The sequence below is a fragment of the Mandrillus leucophaeus genome, unplaced genomic scaffold (assembly GCF_000951045.1).
Source record: "Mandrillus leucophaeus isolate KB7577 unplaced genomic scaffold, Mleu.le_1.0 Scaffold291, whole genome shotgun sequence".
In the NCBI taxonomy this organism is placed as follows: Eukaryota; Metazoa; Chordata; class Mammalia; order Primates; family Cercopithecidae; genus Mandrillus; species Mandrillus leucophaeus.
Window position 1 is genome coordinate 1173117 of NW_012103043.1, and position 6000 is coordinate 1179116.

Below are 6000 nucleotides of genomic sequence, written 5' to 3' on the forward strand. Positions count from 1 at the left end.
TGGATGGGCCCTGGGGGCACCCAGCACCTCCCCCCAGGGCACACAGCAAAGGCCCTGGGGAGGACTGGGAGGATGGGGTTGTTTCTTTTGTTTTTTTTTTTTTGAGACGAGTCTCGCTCTGTCACCCAGGCTGGAGTGCAGTGGCGCCATCTCGGCTCACTGCAAGCTCTGCCTCCCAGGTTCACGCCATTCTCCTGCCTCAGCCTCCTGAGTAGCTGGGACTACAGGCTCCCGCCACCACGCCCGGCTAATTTTTTGCATTTTTATAGAAACAGGGTTTCACTGTGGTCTCGATCTCCTGACCTTGTGATCCACCCGCCTCGGCCTCCCAAAGTGCTGGGATTACAGGCGTGAGCCACCGCGCCCAGCAAGGATGGGGTTGGTAGCCATCTCTGCAGCATCATTATCTTGCAAAATGCAGCAAGTAAATTCAGATGTGTAAATGGCCTAATTAGAATTTCAAGAAGAGTAAAAATATTTTTAAAAGAGAAAGTTTAACTAAAGGCTTATTTTAAATACCGAAGTTATCAACTGCAAAATGGTCAACCTGGCAAGATGGGCCACAGGGGAGGGGGTGTGGGGCGCCCAGCCCCCATCTTCCCCAGCCTCACACCGTATAGCTATCCCCACGTCCTCTGCCAGGCAGGTGAGAGAAGTCTTAGGCTCCCCAAATCTGAGCTTTAGGGGGGCACCCCCACAGGAACACTCCTACTGCATTGGACCTGACTCAAAGGATGCCCTCTGCTGTGGGTCAGGCACCCAGCCTGAGCCCAGGGAGGCTTCAATAACAGCCAGAGCCAACTGCAGCCAGAGGAGGCCCAAGGAGGGACCAGAGAGGCAAGCCCAGGGGCCTGGGATGCTCCAGGGAGGACAGGGATGAGGTGAGAGCTGGGGTAGACACGGGGGATGAAATGCACCAAACAGCCACTGCACTGCGGCCCGTGGACAGCTCAGGAGAGTCCCTGGGCATGGCATGGCCAGGGCCCTTGCTGGTGTCCTGGCACTGCAGGCCTCCCCAGGTTGACCCCATAGCACAACCTCAGCACCAGCCACGAGTCATCCTGAACAAGGGGCGGCACAGCGGGGGTGGCTGGCCAGCCTACACCAGGCTCTCCAGCTACAAAGATAAGGTCTTCATGCAGCAGCCAGATCGCCGACCACCACCTGCCCACCAGCCCAAGGCTGGGACACAAAGAGGACACACATGAGCCCCTGGTCTGGCAGTGCCTCTGTCAGAGGCATGTGAACCAGAACAACTCCATCTTGAATAGGAGCAGGGTAAAATGAGGCTGACACCTACTGCGATGCCTTCCCAGACAATTAAGGCATTCTAAGTCACAGGATGAGATAGGAAGTCGGCACAAAATACAGGTCATAAAGACCTTGCTGATAAAACAGTTTGCAGTAAATGAGCTGGCGAAAACCCACCAAAAGCAAAATGGCCACAAGAGTGACCTCTGATTGTCCTCACTGCTACACTCCCACCAGCGCCATGACAGTTTACACATGCCATGGCAATGTTAGGAAGTTACTCTGTATAGTCTAAAAAGGGGAGGCACGAATAATCCACTCCTTGTTTAGCATATCATCAAAAAATCACCATAAAAATGGGCAACCAGCAGCCCTCAGAGCTGCTGTCTGTAGAGTAGCCATTCTTTTATTCCTTTACTTTCTTAATAAACTTGCTTTCACTTTGCACTGTGGACTCGCCCTGAATTCTTTCTTGCGTGAGGTCTAAGAACCCTCTCTTGGGGTTTGGATCAGGATCCCTTTCCTGTAACAACTCTGCCTCGGGTGACAAGGATATTGGAGCCCATGACCCTCGAGGATGAGGCCATTCCTCCCAGCAGCCTGGGCAAGGGACACCCTCCTGCTTCCCCATGAAAGGCCACGTGAGCTGACGTCAGGAGAGTCACACCCCTCACCACAGGCTGGCTCAGGGGCTGTGGGCCCCGAGGTCCCAGCTGTGCCCCCAACCTTAGCATACAGCATCGAAAGCCCAGGCACCCACAGAGAGGGCCAGGTGGCTGTGGGGGCCCAAGCCTTATTCTCAGAAAACGGGTCCCAGGCACACCACAACCCTCACAGGGGAGCCGGCCTGCTCCAGCAGTGCCAGCTCACAGGGAGTCCCATACAGGTCCCAGGGAGGAGAAACCACACACACCCCCAGAGAATGACCACACACACCCCCAGAGGCACACACAGGATATCTGGGATGCCTGCCAGCAGACCGACAGCCAGGAGGCCCCCCACCCCGATCTTTACAACACCGGCAACCACAAACTGTAAGACATGAAAGCGTTGGGGCGTTTCCATTTTCTAATGACAGAAGACACTAGTCAAGAAACAGTTCAGGCTGGGCGCGGTGGCTCATGCCTTTAATCCCAGCACTTTGGGAGGCTGAGATGGGAGGATCACCTGAGGTCAGGAGTTCAACACCAGCCTGGCCAACATGGTGAAGCCCCATCTCTATTTAAAAAAAAAAAAAAGATTACAAAAATTAGCCAGGGATGGTGGCAGGCGCCTGTAATCCCAGCTACTCGGGAGGCTGAGGCAGGAGAATTGCTTGAACCTGGGAGGTGAAGGTTGCAGTGAGCTGAGGATGCATCACTGCACCCCAGTATGAGTGACAGAGGGAGACTCTGTCTTAAAACAAACAAACAAAAAGGAAACAGTTCAGATGCAGCTGTAAAAACAAAGTTAAATCACTGCTGCCCATTTACATCAGAATAAATACTAGTTGGTGCTATGGGCTGAATGTGTGCCCAAAGTCCATGTGCTGGAAACTTAATTCCCAACACAACAGTGTTGAAGGTGGGACCTCTAAGAGCTGTTCAGGTCACAAGGGATCTGCACATGAATGGATTCATTCCGTTACTGTGGGAGTGGATTTGTTATCTCGGGCGTAGGTTCCTGATAAAAGGATGGGTTCTGCCTCCTTCAGCGCTCTCTCATGTGTGCTCCTGCCCTTCTGCCACCTCCTGGTCCTGGGGTATGCCACGACAAGAAGGCCCTCTCCAGATGTGGCCCCTCAATGCTGGACTTCCCCATCTCCAGAATTGTTAGAAATAAGTCTTTGTTTTTCAGGAATTAGCCAGTCTCAGGTATTCTGATACAGCAGCACAAAATGGACTAAGACAGACAGATTAAGTCCTGTGTACAAAACTAAAGTAAAAATACCTTCTAGAAGAAAAGACAGGTGCATGTTTATCTGGCTATATGCTAGAGAGGGTTGACTACACAGAGTGACGGAATATCTAAAAATGGAGAAAGGCCGGGCGCGGTGGCTCACGCCTGTAATCCCAGCACTTTGGGAAGCTGAGGCGGGCAGATCACGAGGTCAGGAGATCAGACCATCCTGGCTAACATGGTGAAACCCTGCCTCTACTAAAAATACAAAAAATTAGCCGGGCGTGGTGGCGGGTGCCTGTAGTCCCAGCTACTTGGGAGGCTGAGGCAGGAGAATGATGTGAACCCGGGAGGCGGAGCTTGCAGTGAGCCGAGATCATACCACTGCACTCCAGCCTGGGCGACAGAGTGAGACTCTGTCTCAAAAAAATAATAATAAAAAATAAAAATTAAAAAATCAAATAAAAATGGGGAAAAATCCAACAGACTTCACCATAAAATGTGAAGCATTTTTGACATCAAAAATGATCATAAACGAAAATTAAAAGGGTGAGAAAAATGTACAGCAGGCAGAAAAATGAGTGAAGAATGAATATCTTTTATATATAAGGACTCATACGACAGCTGAGAAACCCATCAAAACCCAAGAGAAAGCCCGGCACAGGGGCCAGGCAGCCACAGGAGACGAGGCCGCAACACCCCGCAGGCACACGGCGGCTGATGGAGGAGGCCAGGCTGGTGCTGATCTCTGACAGGACACCACTGCTGGTCAGCTATGCGAAAGGGCAGGGCATCTGTGTCCCCACCAGCCCTTCTCACCCAGGCCTGGTCTCAGCGTGCACTACCCCATCACACCCTCCCAGTTCCTCCTCCTAAGGGAGCCCTGCTACTCATCACTATCTTGTAACTCCACAGTTGGCCACTGGTTTCTCTGTCTGTTGTTTTGTTTCTCTGTGTGTCTCTTCAACCCGGCTGGGAGCTCCTCAGGGGCAGGACTGGGCCTGATGTGCCTGTGATGCCCAGGACTCAACATGAGGCTGGGTGAGTGGGTGCTGAGTATGGCAACACATGGGTGTTTACATCAGCCCCTGTCCCAGATGAGCCCTGAGGCTCCCTCCTGCTGTGGGCAGGACCACACCCCAGGGCCCAGCAGAGCAGGCAGCCACAAGCCAGGGCCCAGGTTGCCCAGGCCAGCACCACACCAGCGCCCAGAGCAGACATGACAAATCAATCACCACAGCAGACCGGAATAAACAATCACCACATTCCAGGTGGGCAGGACAGGAGATGGGGAAAGGCAGAGAAAGAGGCACAGAGAGGGCCACAGAGAAACACAGAGAAGACCAAGAACTGGAAGGGGGAGGGAAAAGGAGGGACAAGAAAGGAGCAAGCAACAGGAGGGAAAGTGAGTAAGTGTGCCTGGGCAGCCTTGGACCTGCCCAGCCAACCACCCTCCTGCGGGCCTTGTTACCAGGGCTGTCGTTTGGCATCTGGCTGACCATCTCCCTGAAGTGTGGTGGCCTATGAGGAGTTAAGGGCAGTGGGACAGCCCCTCTTGCCACCCTGAGACGCCCCATCCCCTGTGCCACAAGCAACCCAAGTACCCTGCCTGAGCCTCTTTGTCCCAACCCAGAAGACCCTGCATAGCCAAATGTCCTGAGCAGTGACATTCTCGGCTGGTCCTCCCATGTGGTCTATGGCTGTGATCAGAGCACGTTCAGACTATTCAGTTACGGGCTGTCTGCAGCCATTTTCATCCCACAATGGCAGAGCACTGCAACTGTGACAGAGACCATAAGGCTTGCAAAATTGAATTACTTACTCTCTGACCCTTTCAGACAAAGTTTTGTGTGCCTGGCCTCCAGGACTATCCTCTGTCCCTGTGGCTCCAGTCTCCCAGGGGCAAGTGAAAGGCCTGGCCCAGTAGGCTGTGCCGATACTGGATGCCACTGCGGCTGGCATCCTAGCTAAGGCAGGTGAAGAGCAGACCCAGTGAATATCCAAACCAACATCAACTAGCAACCTAGTCAGCCAGCCCCAAACAGGCTTGTCCCTAAAGCCAGACATCAAACCTGTGGCTGCTGTCCATATTCAGGCCAGTAAGAAACTGGCCTGAAGCTGGGAGGCAGGAGGCCCTCACATCCACCCTGTCCAGGCCAGGAGCTGTGCCCACCCAGGGTGAGAAGGACCAGGAGCACACCATGTCCACGGCCACAGTCCATCCCTGTCACCCCCACCCTCCAGGCCCACCAAAACACTCCGCTGTCCTATGTGGGAGAGGATGTCCCCAAGCTAAACCCAGGCCACTCACCTGTCTTGAGGGGAGATCAGCATGTCCTGACGCCCACCCTGCGGGCTCTGGCTCCTGCAGAGAAACCAGAAGGCACAAGTGAGGTCAATCCAGCTGGTAAGTCCCTGCTGGATAAAGGTACACAGGCCCAGACCGTCCTCTAAGCAGGACCTTGTCAAGCCTGACCTGAAGGTCATCCCATGATGCTCCCGACTCATAACCACACACTCATGTGTACCTTCTTGTCCCCACGTGTCCAGGACTGCAGTTGACACCGGGCTGCCAGGGTTCCTTGTCAGCATTTCCTTTTTTTTTTTTTTTTTTTTTTTGAGACGGAGTCTGGCTCTGTCACCCAGGCTGGAGTGCAGTGGCCGGATCTCAGCTCACTGCAAGCTCCGCCTCCCGGGTTTACGCCATTCTCCTGCCTCAGCCTCCCGAGTAGCTGGGACTACAGGCGCGCGCCACCTCGCCTGGCTAGTTTTTTTATTCTTTAGTAGAGACGGTGTTTCACCATGTTAGCTAGGATGGTCTCGATCTCTTGACCTCGTGATCCGCCCATCTCGGCCTCCCAAAGTGCTGGG

General features: G+C 53.7%; 1 protein-coding gene across 1 annotated transcript in view; it reads right to left on the minus strand.

The window, feature by feature from the left end:
* The window catches only part of ARVCF (armadillo repeat gene deleted in velocardiofacial syndrome), a 47705-nt gene extending 42207 nt beyond the window's left edge, over positions 1–5498 (minus strand). The window contains exon 1 of the mRNA XM_011986025.1: positions 5441–5498. The gene's annotated coding sequence lies outside the window, so the exon portion shown is untranslated. The remainder of the gene's footprint in view (positions 1–5440) is intronic.
* Between the last annotated feature and the right edge of the window lie 502 nt (positions 5499–6000).